This window comes from Vulpes vulpes, chromosome 12 (genome assembly GCF_048418805.1).
Source record: "Vulpes vulpes isolate BD-2025 chromosome 12, VulVul3, whole genome shotgun sequence".
In the NCBI taxonomy this organism is placed as follows: Eukaryota; Metazoa; Chordata; class Mammalia; order Carnivora; family Canidae; genus Vulpes; species Vulpes vulpes.
This window is the reverse complement of record NC_132791.1, coordinates 10996258-11013070: the sequence shown is the minus strand read 5'-3', so window position 1 is coordinate 11013070 and position 16813 is coordinate 10996258. Positions and strand designations below refer to the sequence as shown.

General features: G+C 39.6%; 1 long non-coding RNA gene across 1 annotated transcript in view; it reads right to left on the bottom strand.

Moving 5' to 3' along the window:
• Positions 1–16813, bottom strand: part of LOC140594552 (uncharacterized) — a 163421-nt gene that overhangs the window by 6725 nt on the left and 139883 nt on the right. Inside the window, exon 3 of the long non-coding RNA XR_011995426.1 lies at positions 5521–5641. This is a non-coding gene — a long non-coding RNA (uncharacterized lncRNA). The remainder of the gene's footprint in view (positions 1–5520; positions 5642–16813) is intronic.

The following is a 16813-nucleotide window of genomic DNA, read 5'->3' as shown; positions in this document are numbered from 1 at the left end:
CCTCAGCACTCCCCGACAGATGATGGGTTCACAGTCCTTTTCTCAGGTCTTTCGGACTCCTGATTTTTACCCGCAGAGGGAAGTTAACCCCACTTTCTAGAAGACAGGGGAGCTGCAGGTGGCTAGATGACTGTGTCTGCTGGGCCCTGGCTCATTCAGAGTTCAAGTTTCTCTTGGGACTTACTCTAACTCTCACAGCCCTGGCACCATCACGGTGCCACATGAGTCTAAGGATTCTATTCTCTCCTCACACGCTTACCTTGAAGTGCTGGTTTTTGCAACCTCTCCTGTGCTTGCATATTCCCGATCACCAGCCCAGTTTTGTCACCTCTCCGACACGTCCTGTGCAAGGACAAGTTGGATGCATGTGCCACCATGTCCCATCATGTACTAAACCAATGCAGCTTATCATTCTCTCTTCACTAAACCTGGTTCCCTCTCTCCAAGAATAGCACCATCATCTGCCCAGGAACCATGAGCCAGAGACCTGGGAGGATACCTAAGCTCCCCTTTCAGCCTCCCCATCTCCCAAATCCAGAGTTTCCTGATCATGTCAATCTTCATCAATCAGACCCACCCTCTCCCTGCCTACCATCACTGTTCTGCTTCAGGCTCACAGCATCTTTTACCTGCCCTATTGCATGTTGTCCCCACATGACAACTATAGCGACATGTCTGACCATGGCACTCCGCTGCCTACCGTATCTCTATACTCCTTCCAAGGTTGGAGGCGATATAACTTGGCATCTTAGACCCTCTATGTATTCCTACTGGGTTCCCCGGCCTTGGCTTCCACCACCTTCTTCACAATAATGTTCAAGCAATACTAATCTCCTTAGAGTAGCTTCCACTGTGATTCCTGCTATTTCACAATGCTGTGCCATTTTGCCTGACATTCCTTTACACAGAATATATTTTCCTCTTCCAAAATTTTTTTGACTCTTCCAACTTGTTTGCTTTTTTTTTTTTTTTTTTTGGAACCCTTCAGTGAACTCCCAGGCTCCTTCAAGATCACACAAGCACCTCCATTCTGGAATGAGTTAGCAATAATGAATTTTTTTTTTAAGACTAGTCTGAGATCCTTTTTATTTTTTTATTTTTTTTATAATAAATTTATTTTTTATTGGTGTTCAGTTTACCAGCATACAGAATAACACCCAGTGCTCATCCCGTCAAGTGCCCCTGAGATCCTTTTTAGAGCAGAGGACTAAGCAGCACAATGTGATCTTCAAGGATCTGAATCTAGAACCTTGGGGTTGGAATCCTATCTCCACGAGTTACTAGCCAGTGACAAACTACCTGGACTCTTTGAGCCCCAGCTTCTTTATCTTTTAAGAGGCGCTAATAACACTGAACTGAATGAATGATTATAGAATTCAAAAAGCTGAGTTTTAAAGGATGAGAAGGACCTGGCCATGCAAAGACTAGGAGAACACACACTTCGGGGAGAGAGAACAGTAGATACAAAGGTCTGACTGATGAAACACTGGGCACTGAATAATTTACAGCCAATGACCCTGTCCTTCCTCTAGCATGCACTCAGTCTAGGATTATAGATTCTAAGAGAAAACAGTCAAAATCTTAGAAGTAACACATGGTGCTTTGTACAATCTGATTAGCTGTAATTTGCTTCATTTCTTCTGTCCCATTGAGATTCTTCCCATATTCTACTATCACACTTAACCTTGGGTGAAACTCTAAAGCCCTTAGAAGTGGTGAAAGGGCCACACTGGCAGGGTTCCAAGGGATGAACCTAGATGCTGAGTGCAGCCCTCTGGCTCAGTGAGGGCACCATCCAAAATGGCATGCCTCTGAATGAACACTGCAAATACATACATTCAGGGAATGCAGACTTCTTGTCAAACGTTGACAGCAGGTTTATTTCAGCATGAGATGCATTTGCCAAATGAGCAGAGACTCAAAGATCACACTGGTTTTAAAGATGATTTTTGCTTTGTAGCAGAAAAATCAAATGATTTATGAGTTTGTCAGGGAACGGATGTTGCCTTTCGAAAAAAAAAAAAAAAACTTCCCTGTTCCAAAGTGTCATGAATTGCAAATGAACCAACGGACGATGTGTATGTGTATGTGTGTACGTGTGTACGCACACATGTATCTTAGAGCTCGTCCTCTCTCTTCTTTGCCTCCGTGGTTTGGAAGCCAGCTCTACCGTGTGCCTTCACTGATGCTGCAAGCAAATTGTAATTATAATGCCGAACAGTCATTTCCAAGACAAACCAAATCTGTGTTCCATTAAAGTCATGGAATAGTTAAACATTATTTTTTTCCCCCAGCCATAATAAAAAACAGGCTCCCCATTCAATCTGATGCTCCAGAAGTCAGAGGATTCCACATGGTCCCCTCCATGATATTTGGAAATAGATTCTGATGGTGTCCCAGGCATATCAGCAGGAGGTCAGTTTAACTTATGGTTTATCTTGCTCACTGTGGTTTGGACAGCGACTGCATGGAAGTCCTGAAATGGTAATCGATTTCCTCTCTGAGATGCTAAGCCTGCCTGCCAACTACTGAGCCTATTCCCTCAGTGTGTCCTTTCAAGATTTTCGATGGAATCACAGAAATGAGAGCTGTACCTTCTGTGGAACTAGAGATGAGAAAACGCTGCTCTTCGGGAGTTGTCTCAGGAGGGAAAAATGATGCTTGAATCTTTCTATTCACCAGTTTGCAAGAATCATTCCGATGATACACTATTGTAAAACGGTCTTTGAAATGAAAGCTTCTTCTATAACTCACCAGTTATTTTATCCCAATGCCCTAAACGTATGTTGTTCGGGGAGCATTTTAATCATAAAAGTAACTCTTCAAAGAATATTCGGATTAAAAGAAATGTTCCAATACCCACTAACAACCATTTACGTCCCACAGAAAGTCTAGTTTACGTGAGCTTTCTGTCTTCTCTTCTCTTCCCATGCTGAGAATTACCAATGATTTAAATTTCCACTTTCAAATATCATAAACTTTCAGCCAATTCTCCATGTTATGCCTCTCGATAGAGTGGGGGATCCTGCTCTGTTTTTGTTTCTAAAGATCTCCCTAGTTTTCTAGTCTAAGTTCAGCTATGCGCTTGAACAGTGGATTTCAAATTCTGGGAGGGACTCACGTAAAGCTGTGCATTTATGTTGCAAACCAGTACACACAAGAACTTAACAATTCTTGCAGTGATACTTTTCCTTACCATCTACAGTCCACTCTGATATTTTCTTTTCTATTCTATTCCATTTCATTCTACTCCATTTTAAAGATGCTTGGCCACAACCTACTAAATTGATTTTCCTACACATCAGTGGAACAAGGTCTGCAGCTTCAAAACTCTAATTCATCAATTTGAAAGAATATCTCTGCTCCCCCTCCCCCTCCCTCTGTTCCTTCATCAGTATTCTACCCAGAAGTTTCATGGATTTTGTAATATAAGGATCTTCAGGATATTGAAGGGATCATGTTTACTCTTTACAACTCTAAGTCTCTTTATCCTCATCCCTAAAACGAGAATAAAGATAGACAGTATTGATAACACAGGATTATTGTAGGAATTAAATGAGATCATTTATATAAAGCACTTAGCTCTGTCCCTGGCACATAGAATGTTCCCAATTAATGGTAATGAATCCCTATGGCAGAGTCCCACCTCTAATCTCTTCCTTTTTGCCCCACAAGAAATATCTTTAGATATGATCAAAAGATGGAAAATTAGTAGAATGAGCCTTCTAGCTCTCTATTTGGTAGTTTCTACCTATTAATAGTCATTACCTGTTTTGTACTCCATATGGGGTATGGGCTTGTGACTCTCAGAAACTACGGAGTTCCCTTCACCATTCTAAATAATGTTGGTCACATCTTAACATGGAACACAGTGTATCCTGAGAGAAGTTTGACCAGCTATTTATTAAAGAGTCCCAACTGATAGCCAGAGGCTGTGCTTTTGAGTTATTTAAATTCACCTCAAATACCACAAAGAAACAAGTCCCTGCCAAGTGGGCCTTGGTGGGATGCTCCACTGAGATTCTCTACTTCTCGCTTTCTTTCTGACTTCCATCCTTCCCTTCATGACCTTCTCTGTCAGCTGCTTCTTTCTGCTCCCCTTTCTTAGAATGCGAAGAATTGGTCCTAATTCCTATTGTTCCTTTTTATGTCTTTCAAACCCCGCAATTCTTTGACCATTCAGTTCTTGATGGATCAACAGATGGATAGAAGATGGTGGTTGGGTGTGAGGGATGTTTTCATTTTGGCCTGTGGCTCTTTTTCTCTGAATTCCTTGATGTTAAATATAATATGTAGCTGTGAGAATTGAATTCCTTCTGTAAACCACCTTGTCTATTTGACATGAGCCTTGGATGGTCCTCCTATTAACATGGCTTTGATTATATTCCTTAAGAAATTATAATCCTGGCCTTAGAATGCTAAAGGCCCATCTGCCTCTTTCCTTCTCTGAGCTGCACTGGAAAAGTACCAACATTAATTAATGAACATGTCTCTGTCTCTACCATCCAGATAAATGATTTATCCAAAGAATCTCCCCATGGCTTCTTGGTGCCTCCTGGAAGGACTGAAATTTTCTCATCATGACTTCTGATGCATTTTATGGCTTGGCTCTCACCTACCATTCCCTCCCTATCTTCTGCCATGATTGGTCTCCTCATCTACCATTTATTCCTTCTGCCCTTCTATCTCTGCCATATGGAATGATTTACCATTCTCCCCATTTTCTAGACTTTCCCCCCAGGACTTTGTCCAGGCTAGGCTCTCTTCCTCCATGGAACACCTTCCATCCTACTCCACCGCTTCATCTGACCATCGTTTATTCATTCCTCAAAATTCTTCCCATATTGTAACCCTTCCTTCCATAACTCCCCAGGCTGTGTTAGGCCCTGCATGTCATACCATGCACTTCTCAACACTGCAGTACTGGCACACACTGTAATTAGCTGTCTCTTCAGCTCTTTTTAATTCTTAAAATTTTCAGAAGTAAAGGCAGAATGGGTGTTCAGCGAATATTATTTGGGGACTTAACTTATTAATTAATCTTAAGTCTAACCTCTTGTACTGATTCAAAGCTGAATTACTTGGATTCTCTACCACAAGATGAGAATGGATTTTACTTTCCTCAAACCCATGAAATTTGCTTGGTCTTCCTTTGCCTCCTGTCCCATCTGGAGAGACATCTTTTGGTGCTTCAGTGTGGTTTGAGTTTAGATGGATACGGTCGTGTGTGTGTGTCCATGTATGTGTGAGAGAGATGTAACAGCTTATCTCATCTTCTGTGTGCTTTTAGATTCCTCACTTTGAGCTCATGTCCAAACAGTCAACTTATCAGCTTCTGAATTATTTATCGGCATTTGAGGCAATGGAATGTGGTCCAGATGGGGATTTCTATCTAATGGAGAAAGTGCTTCCTCACAAACCTCCCCAGTGTTCCAAAACTGAAGCCTGTGGAAAGTGCAGGATTCTTCATCTGTCAAGAAGATTGGCTAACCATCAGTCAATAAGTGGGATCAGACTTACAGACTACACATTCATTCATCAGTCACTGAGCCCAGCGTCTTCTCCCTCTGCCATGTTTTGTGCCATGCATTGTGCTGCACAGGTGTTCAGACTCAGTTCTTGGCATCAAAGAGCTCAAAGTCTGTTGAAGTGAAGAAGAAAAGTGAGCAGATCATTAGGATGGGCTGTGATAAAGGTACGTATAAAAGTAGGGAAGACGGGATAGAAACTAATGAGGAAGATATAACAAGACTTGATGTAGGGAGAACAGAATTCACCAGGTCAATAAGGAAGCAAATATTTTTCCAGATGTGCCATATGAAAACTGATTTGGGAACGTCCAAATTTGAGGAGGACCCTCAGTTCTTTTTTTTTTTTTTTTTTTTTTTCCTCAGTTCTGTCCATATTGGTTTGAATGCCATTTGAAGCAAGATTCTTTGGAACATTCTGGGGAATGTTCAGAGAAGACAGTTGAGTAGATGGTGAATGGTGAAGGATGAAGTCAGCATGAAGGCATGAATGTGTAGAGAAGAAACTGCCACTTGGGAGACTTCCTTTTTCACTCTATTGGCTGAATGTTGAAGCAGGATGAAGGTAGCGAAGCAGAATTCAATTTAATTATTTTAGAGCAATAGCTAGAAACCATCCCCTATCATTCTGAATCCCCTGGTCTTCCTGCTTTCACCAGGAAAAAGTGGCAAATAGGATGGTGAAGATAAGCAAGTTGACTCTTCAAGTTGCTGCCATGCAGTTACATTATAGTGAGACCCGTGGCTGACCTCAGGATGGATTTTGTGTTGAGTAAAGAACACTTCAAAATATGAAAGTCAGGAGATGATCTATGCTCTTGAGAGCCCTGATGCTGTCCCCAGGAGTCATCCTCAAGTTGTCATTGACTTTGTTATTATCTCCTAAAGAGTTTCTAAACCTGGCTAAAGAAACTTGGCCCTCTCTGGTTCCTTTCTTCTTTGATATGTGACTCATCTTATGATCATTTATATAAAAACTGCCATATTGACTTACAGGTACCTGAACTAGTACAAGCCTTCAGTCTGGGAGATCTACTCTACTATCTTCAAAATACCTATCTCAAAGATGGCAGAAGAGAGGACTGGAAAGGATTTAATACCTCGCCTATGATTATGCAGATAATAAATAATGAAAGAGAGCATTTAAAGCAGGAATGTTCGGTTCTATTTTTTTCTGCTATATTGTTTTGGGAGAATAAATCAATGCTAAGAATCATTCGTGTCTCCTGAGGGAAACTCATCTCTCAAGTACCTTGAAGTATCCTTAGACATCTAAAGGGGTGTATCTTGATGTGTCCTTTAAATGATTTGTAGCAAACTTTATTCTTGAGAAAATAGGCAAAGATCCATGGGGGATCTTTGTTTTGTCCATTTCTCAAAGGGTTTTATGTGACTAGATTGTATCTATATGGCTGGAGTGCCTTAGGGGAAGTACTTGAACTTCTGCAGTGACTTATGCTGTCTGAATTGCATCCAGTGCCCTGATTCTTCACATAGTTGGGAAGATTTGTCACATGTTTATGCTATTTTGACAGTAGCTAGACTGAAATAATCCAGAGGCAAGTAATATTGCTTCTCTAACTGGCATGCCTATAGAGCAGGGAGGTTCACCATTAGTCATTAAATGGCTGGGACAAATGGCTTGGATGCTTCTCTTGAATGAGGCATGCAGCAGGGCCATAAGAGAATCCTGTCTGAATGATGACAAGGTCATAAGAAAGCTGAGGCTGCTATCATTGATACATTCCAGGCACCAGTGAACTATTTTATACAGTATCTGAACAAGAAGGAACTTAGAAGTTCATCTAATCCTAAAAGCCACCAATTAAAGGAGACTAAGGGCTGAAGGGGGTCTTCTCTCAGGTCATAAAGAACAGATAGAATTTAGAACTGCTCTTACCCAGAGTTTGAGCCTGTGGTTTAAGCATTTGTACAGGTTAAGTAGGGTCAGGTATAATTATTATATTTACAAAGTAACTGAGGCAACGATTTGATAAATTGTGCCCTCACACACCTGGGTGCCTCAGTGGTTGAGTGCTGCCTCTGGCTCAGGTCATGGTCCAGGGGTCCTGGGATCGAGTCCTGCATCAAGCTCCCAGTAGGGAGCCTGCTTCTCTCTCTGCCTATGTCTCTGCCTCTCTCTCTCTGTGTCTCCCATGAGTGAATAAATAAAATCTTAAAGAAAAAAAAAAAACCTGTGCCCTCACAAGGTCTGCATACAGCTCACTTGACTCAGATATATAGATACTGTTGACTACCTAATTCAACTGTCAGACCCTACGTCTTCCTTGTTAATAAAACTCTGATTTGACTCACATGGTCATGTGCACAGGTCCAGATAATCAATCATGATTGGCATGAACCAATCACACAATTCCATGTCCTTTCATCAGTGATTTACTCAGAGTTGAGCAGAAAACCCAGTTCCAGCCAATGGGATATAAAGAGAAGTCATAGGGACTTCATGATGCTAAGAGCTGCAGCACACATCTCATGACCACAAGAGGAGACATTGCATACAAACTGAGGATGGTAGAGACAAACGAGCAAAGGAATTAGAGTCCTTGATGGCACTGTTAAGCTGGCAACCACATCTGGATCCTCACATCTCTGGATAGTATGCTAATCCAACAGCAAATGGCCTTATAGGTTAAGCTATTAATATTGTTACTTGCAGCTGCTCTTATTTTAAAGATATATAAAGAAAATTTCCAATGATGGCTAAAACTTTGAAAACTAATTTGTTCATTAATGAACTAGCACATTCCTCAAAAGCAGAGACTGTTAGGTCTTTCAGTTTTATATTCCCAAGGACCAGGTCAGGGTCTGCCATTATGTGGATACTCACTAAATGTGTGAAGCATGAATACATATGCCCTTATAGACAAATAAATTGCAGAGTAAAGTTTGGGATGGGCATGACTAAACTTGAAAATTTAGTATTTGTTGAGAACCTAACACAAGCCAAACCAGTGGATTTCCCAAACCGGTATGGTACCAAGGATAAGATGATGTGAGCTGTCTACACTGGGTGCAGGCAGTAAGGGGTCCATTGTCTGTAAGGAATTTTAAAACAATGCCACAAACAGACTGAAAAGTTGGTCTGCTCTTTATTATCACCATGAGTCAGAAATTCTAAACAATGTCTGTGATAAAATACCCCTTCTTGAGAAAATTCTTTTGTTAGTCTAAATTCTAAACAATTGTTGTGGTTGACTATTGAGTTTTAATAATATATATGTAAGCTTTAAATTAACGGTTTTTTGTTATGTATCCTTTAATAAATATATTCTATACAGAAGTTAATTCCAAGAACTCTCAGCTATACTGGTAGCACCCAACAGGCAAAGACCTAGCTATGTGTTCATGTGAGGATTATGTTTGTGACAATTTAGAACCATTCTAATTCACATCCTTAGCACTTGTGGTATTACCTATCCTTGTACTTCAATGGGTGATTTTGAATCAATATCAACAACATAGTGATCAGAATAGATGAGGGAATAAAACTGAAGTTATCGCAAACCTGACATTCTGGGTGACCAGCTGGAGAACTATTTTGCATTTAAAACTTAAAACAGAGTCAAAGTACAAGATGTTATGTTATTGGCTAGTAAGTGCAAATTTTAGCTCATAAATGCAATATTGTTCTGAGTGTGAAATTTTCTAAAGTGAATTTTTTGGTGCTAATTCGGCACCAAAAATACTACTTTCAAACAGCCAGAATCAGCTCCATCAATGTACCTTTAAAATTAGTCCTTGATGTTTAGGACAAAGCAATTATGGAAAAGGTCATTAGCTATATAGCAAGATGTAAGGAAATAAATATTTTGCATAAGAAAAAGTCAAATTTCAAAGAAAAATGCAGAAGCAGCAATAAAAGATGTTAGTTTTACATTGCTAGGAGAAATCTAAAGGACAAAGGATGTTTGTCTCATTTTCTCAAGAAACTGGAAACTTGTGCTACAGCAACTGATTGGATAATGTCAATATTAGTTATCATGGAGCCATTATCTCTGATTTTTGCAGATTTTATAAAACATAAGATGTGTTTGATAAACTTTCTGGTGAAGTTATTTTAGTGGGATTTTGTTTTTTGGTTTTTTTTGTTTTGTTTTGTTTTGTTTTGTTTTTATAGTCTCATAGAGATTTTAAAATTGGTAGTATTGATTCCAAAGACACATAATCTGTGTAAAAATTTTCTGGAATGTGTTGTGAAATGGAGTTTTTAATGCATCTGCCAAACTTATTCTATGTATAATATTTCCTTAACTATTTGTATAGCTATTGGTTCTTACGAAAGATAATTTTTTTAATTAAAATTAATAGGGTTCCCTTTTCTCTGCATCCTCTCCAACATTTGTGTTTTCCTGCCTTGTTAAGTTTCCCCATTCTCACTGGTGTGAGGTGCTATCTCATTGTGGTTTTGATTTGTATTTCCCTGATGGCAAGTGATGCAGAGCATTTTCTCATGTGTGTGTTGGCCATGCCTATGTCTTCCTCTGTGAGATTTCTGTTCATGTCTTTTGCCCATTTCATGATTGGATTGTTTGTTTCTTTGCTTTTGAGTTTAATAAGTTCTTTATAGATTTTGGAAACTAGCCCTTTATCTGATACGTCATTTGCAAATATCTTCTCCCATTCTGTAGGTTGTCTTTGAGTTTTGTTGACTGTATCCTTTGCTGTGCAAAAGCTTCTTATCTTGATGAAATTCCAATAGTTCATTTTTGCTCTTGTTTCTTTTGCCTTCGTGGATGTATCTTGCAAGAAGTTACTGTGGCCGAGTTCAAAAAGGGTGTTGCCTGTGTTCTCCTCTAGGATTTTGATGGAATCTTGTCTCACATTTAGATATTTCATCCATTTTGAGTTTATCTTTGGAGAGGATGCGGAGAAAAGGGAACCCTCTTGCACTGTTGGTGGGAATGTGAACTGGTGCAGCCACTCTGGACAACTGTGTGGAGGTTCCTCAAAGAGTTAAAAATAGATCTGCCCTATGACTCAGCAATTGCACTGCTGGGGATTTACCCCAAAGATACAGATGCAATGAAATGCCAGGACACCTGCACCCCGATGTTTCTAGCAGCAATGTCCACAATAGCCAAACTGTGGAAGGAGCCTCGGTGTCCATCGAAAGATGAATGGATAAAGAAGATGTGGTTTATGTATACAATGGAATATTCCTCAGCCATTAGAAATGACAAATACCCACCATTTTCTTCGATGTGGATGGAACTGGAGGGTATTATGCTGAGTGAAATAAGTCAATCGGAGAAGGACAAACATTATATAATAGTCTCATTCATTTGGGAAATATAAATAATAGTGAAAGGGAATAGAGGGGAAGGGAGAAGGAATGGGTAGGAAATATCAGAAAGGGAGACAGAACATGGAAGACTCCTAACTCTGGGAAACGAACTAGGGGTGGAGGAAGGGGAGGAGGGCGGGGGGTGGGGGTCACTGGGTGGCGGACACTGAGGGGGGCACTTGACGGGATGAGCACTGGGTGTTATTCTGTATGTTGGCAAATTGAACACCAATAAAAAATAAATTTATTATTAAAAAATAAATTAAAATTAATAAAAACAAAGACGCTTTGATCAACTATCAAAGAACATAGATCGATAAGTCTGGCTATACTGTCTATCAAACATAAATAGACAAAGGAAACCAAATTTCACAAAATTATTGACATATCTGCACAAGGAACAAAAACAGAAACTGTATTGTTATTATGTAAATGTAAATGTAGGGTTTTTTCCCTTTTCAAAAATTTTTAAAAGATTTTATTTATTCATTTGAGAGACAGAGAGCAAGAGAGAGAGAGATCAAGAATGAGTAGGGGGAGGGGCAGAAGGAGAGATAGAAGCAGACTCTCCACTGAGCAGAGTCCAACACAGGGCTAGATCGCAGGATCCCCAGAGATCATGACCTGAGCCAAAGGAAGGTTCTTAACTGACTGAGCATCATACATATATATATGTATATATATATATATATATACACACATATATATATATACACTGTATTTTTTTCTTGCCACTATTATTATTCATGCATTTCATGATTATTACTGAAGATCATTTTGTTGCTCAGAGGAGGGGTGTATTCAACATTATTTGTCTTTATGTGTCAGACGTGCTAGGCTCACCACTTTTTAGCAGCTGTGCTTTACAAATGAGAAAACCAAGACTAAGCAACATTAAATGCACAAGGCCCTAAATTTAAGAACTCTCACGAAGATAGTCCTTCATGAGATTCAGGATTCACTGATTCAGGATTCAGCAGATTCACTGCTATCCTTAGAGCCCACACAGCTCACCAACTCAGCCCATGCCTGAGTACAGTGTGGGGTAGAGTTAACTCTAAGCCGATAGAAGGAAGGTTGTGGTCAACTTCATGCGTATTCATAAATTTTACTTGAATATAAGTCAACCCTCTTCTTCAAGCCTTTCACCCAGAGTCCTTTGCTTCACCCAAACAAATTTTTCCACTAAAAAATAAATATCAACTGTGAAACAGCCTATTTATGTAAGCAAAAACATTATCTAATCCTCATTTATTATGATTCATACATATACAATGTACTTGATTATACTTTTTGGTAATGTTACATTTCTAGTAAAGTTTATTAAAAACAGAACTCTTCAGGAGATGCAAAAGGAATCACTGTGAAAATCCACAATAAACCCCATACTCCCAGCCTCATTCCCCTAGTTAATGTCGTTCTTGAAGATATACACAGGAAAGGCATATGGGGGCCCCTTCTCAGTTGTGTTATACTATATGCTGTTTCCATGGGAATACATACTCAGGAGATGAAATCATAAAGTATTCTAGAAGGTGCTAATATCTCAATGGAGCATAATAACCCGCTGAAAATATCTATATTCACATAAAATACAGCAAAGGAGAACAATGGAAATTTCGAGGAGGAGAGAAAATGAGCATCTGCTATGGCAGTACAAGTTGATACTAACACCATGCTAAGTTTAAAGCTGTGTTTAATAAACTGTGAGTCACATGGAATATTAAAATGCCATTGGTTGCTATTTAATTTGGTCAGGGTCAAGTTTCTTGCTTTCGATCCCTCTCCCACAATCCTGTAGAAGTTCAACTCAATGAATCCTTTACATAATTTTTTCTATCATTGTCATTATTCTCCATCTTCAAATTTATCTCTTAGTTTTCATCATGTAAGTACCAAGTGATTTACGAGGATCACCCCAGCTACAGTCTAGAAGGCTCTGATCATGTAGAAATTACTTTCTTTTCCAGTTCGCTGTTGAGGATATTGAGAATCAGAGAGGCCAACATAGCTCATAAGCAGGATGAAGACTCAAACCTAGGTCCCTCTGAGGCTACACCCCAATTTCTTGTCAATGCCATGGTGCATGCGGCCCTGGATTCACCTATTTCAGATTTGGCAGCTTACAGACATCCTATGAAATGGAACAGTTTCTTTTTTTTTTTTAATAAATTAATTTTTATTGGTGTTCAATTTACCAACATACAGAATAACACCCAGTGCTCATCCCGTCAAGTGTCCCCCTCAGTGCCCGTCACCCATTGCCCACCACCCCCCGCCCTCCTCCCCTTCCACCACCCCTAGTTCGTTTCCCAGAGTTAGGAGTCTTTATGTTCTGTCTCCCTTTCTGATATTTGCCACACATTTCTTCTCCCTTCCTTTATATTCCCTTTCACTATTATTTATATTCCCCAAATGAATGAGAACATACACTGTTTGTCCTTCTCCGATTGACTTACTGCACTCAGCATAATACCCTCCAGTTCCATCCACGTTGAAGCAAATGGTGGGTATTTGTCATTTCTAATGGCTGAGGAATATTCCATTGTATACATAGACCACATCTTCTTTATCCATTCATCTTTCGATGGACACCAAGGGTCCTTCCATAGTTTGGCTATTGTGGACATTGCTGCTAGAAACATCGGGGTGCAGGTGTCCCGGCGTTTCACTGCATCTGCATCTATGGGGTAAATCCCCAACAGTGCAATTTCTGGGTCGTAGGGCAGGTCTATTTTTAACTCTTTGAGGAACCTCCACACAGTTTTTCAGAGTGGCTGCACCAGTTCCCATTCCCACCAACAGTGTAAGAGGGTTCCCTTTTCTCCACATCCTCTCCAACATTTGTTGTTTCCTGCCTTGTTAAGTTTCCCCATTCTCACTGGTGTGAGGTGGTATCTCATTGTGGTTTTGATTTGTATTTCCCTGATGGCCAGTGATGCGGAGCATTTTCTCATGTGCATGTTGGCCATGTCCATGTCTTCCTCTGTGAGATTTCTCTTCATGTCTTTTGCCCATTTCATGATTGGATTGTTTGTTTCTTTGGTGTTGAGTTTAATAAGTTCTTTATAGATTTTGGAAACTAGCCCTTTATCTGATATGTCATTTGCAAATATCTTCTCCCATTCTGTAGGTTGTCTTTTAGTTTTGTTGACTTATCCTTTGCTGTGCAAAAGCTCCTTATCTTGATGAAGTCCCAATAATTCATTTTTGCTTTGTTTCCTTTGCCTTCGTGGATGTATCTTGCAAGAAGTTACTGTGGCCAAGTTCAAAAAGGGTGTTGCCTGTGTTCTCCTCTAGGATTTTGATGGAATCTTGTCTCACATTTAGATCTCTCATCCATTTTGAGTTTATCTTTGTGTGTGGTGCAAGAGAGTGGTCCAGTTTCATTCTTCTGCATGTGGATGTCCAATTTTCCCAGCACCCTTTATTGAAGAGACTGTCTTTCTTCCAATGGATAGTCTTTCCTCCTTTATCGAATATTAGTTGACCATACAGTTCAGGGTCCACTTCTGGATTCTCTATTCTGTTCCATTGATCTATGTGTCTGTTTTTGTGCCAGTACCACACTGTCTTGATGACCACAGCTTTGTAGTACAACCTAAAATCTGGCATTGTGATGCCCCCAGCTATGGTTTTCTTTTTTAAAATTCCCCTGGCTATTTGGGGTCTTTTCTGATTCCACACAAATCTTAAAATAATTTGTTCTAACTCTCTGAAGAAAGTCCATGGTATTTTGATAAGGATTGCATTAAACGTGTAAATTGCCCTGGGTAACATTGACATTTTCACAATATTAATTCTGCCAATCCATGAGCATGGAATATTTTTCCATCTCTTTGTGTCTTAATGGAACAGTTTCTTGCAGGTATGACAGGGATCTTAGTTGAGCTTCAAGCTATCCCAGTCCAGTCAATAAGTCAGGACAAAGGTGTGTTCAGAGTTTTCTCTTCGAGTCAGATGTCATGAATATATCGACTAAAAGATTGTAGGTTCAGGATATACATGTCTAAAAGGAAAGCACAAGAGCAAGGGAAATGCTACAGTGAAGGTATCTCAGAGTGTTTCCTGCTGGACCCCAAGAACTCCTGTCAAAGCCCTACAGAGAGAGAGAGCTGAAGGAGCTCTTCTCCTGAGGGGCTCTGAAACAGGGGTGTCAGCTAGTACAAAATGTAAAGTAGAGGGGGAGAGAGCACACCAACCTAGCCCTGCAAGGAGAATCATATGGTTGGGGAGGGGGTGAGATAGGGTCGATTATCTGAAATAACAAAATAGACTCAAAAAAAAGTGTAATGGCTCAAGCTTAGAAGTGTTTCTTATTTGCTTGCTTTTGGTTTTATGTTTTTGGGGTGTGTGCACATGGTGTGAGTACGTGCTGACTCAGAAATAGCCCACGGTTGGCAGTCCAGACTGGCGGAATGATTCTGGTCTCAAGTCGTTTGAAGATCTAGGCTCTTTCACCTTCAACACATAGTTTCCAACATCATCTCAGGCGTTAGTTAACATCTAGGAAGGGAAGTGCAGAGAGGATCCCCCATGAGAAGTTCAATGAATCAGGCCTGAAAGTGACACCCCTCACTTTTCACAACCACTAGTTTGAGAGGGGTCATATGATCAAATCTCACTGTAAGGGAGCCTGGGAAGTGTAGTCTTGCTGGGTGCTCACAGAGGAAAGGAATCTGGCTGGTGACCACCCAGCAGACTCCAGGGAATGCATCCCCACTGGCAAGGGCAGTTTTAGGAACTCCAGGTAACAATTCTCAAAGAAGATTCCAGTCCTTGCAGTGGGAAAGCAACCCCTTGCAGCTTCCCAGTCAGCAGGAAAGGCCAGAGTTTAATGGAAATCTACCGCTAAGAGCCAGAGGAAGATGGCTGTTGTCCTGAGGTAACAGATACCTTCTGAGGGCTCGCAGGAAAGGGGCCAGGGTACTACTGCAAGAGTCAAAAACACCAAAATTAGCTTATCTGCTAGTTTTTTAATATCCAGACAGTAAAAGAAGGACTAAAAAAAAGAAATGAATGTTATTAATAATCATTCAACTTGGAGTTTAAAATTATTAACATTTTGGTGTATAGCCTGCCAAATGCTCGCTCGTTCTCTCACTCGCTCACCATCTATCTACATTGTTTTTGTGTATATATGTGTTGTGTATAGATATGTGTGTGCTCTTTTTAATGATACATATTTCTGTTTTCTGCTTTTTTCCCCTTAACCATTAAAGACTTTTGCTCTTACGTTAAGTAGATGATTGTATATGATCAAGTCAATTCTTCATAAACGAAATCTTAGTCTTTTTCTTCTTTAGAGTTATCTATATTCTTTTTGCTTATAAAAAATTTGCAATGAAAATCCTTGTTCACATGTCTTGAATCGCTCCTCAAATCATGTACATACGAAAAATTCCCAGACAAAACAACTGATGGATCACACATCATTCATACCTGCAAGCTCAAGTACATGACCCTCAGAGCATACACATTTAAAAATTTGAAATGCATTCTCAAACTTCTCTCAAGAAAATTATACTCATTTACCTTAGCAGTATACGAATGCTTGATCCCTATAGTTACAAAAACTAGGTATTTTTATAATTTTTAACATTTGTCAAAAAACCAAAGATGAAACTCCCATTTTTATTTTAATTTGCATTTCTTTGATTGTTAGTGTAGCATGACATCTATTCAAATGTTTATTGGCCATCTTGTATTTACTGTATTTGAACATCTGGCAGCTCACTGTCCCCTTCAATGCTAGTTCCTTTCAGAAAATTTTTACTATGCTAATGTTTATTTTAGATGAATTTTAAGATAATTTAATAAAAAATTGTTTTTACCAAGATTCTGTTAAACATACAGGCTTGTTCAGTGAATAATGGCATTACTAGAGGATCCCCTCAAGAGCCAAGTGTAACTTTTAATTTATTCTCCTCTTTTCATGATATTTGATGGACTTTTATAGTTTTTCATGTAAGCTCTGAAT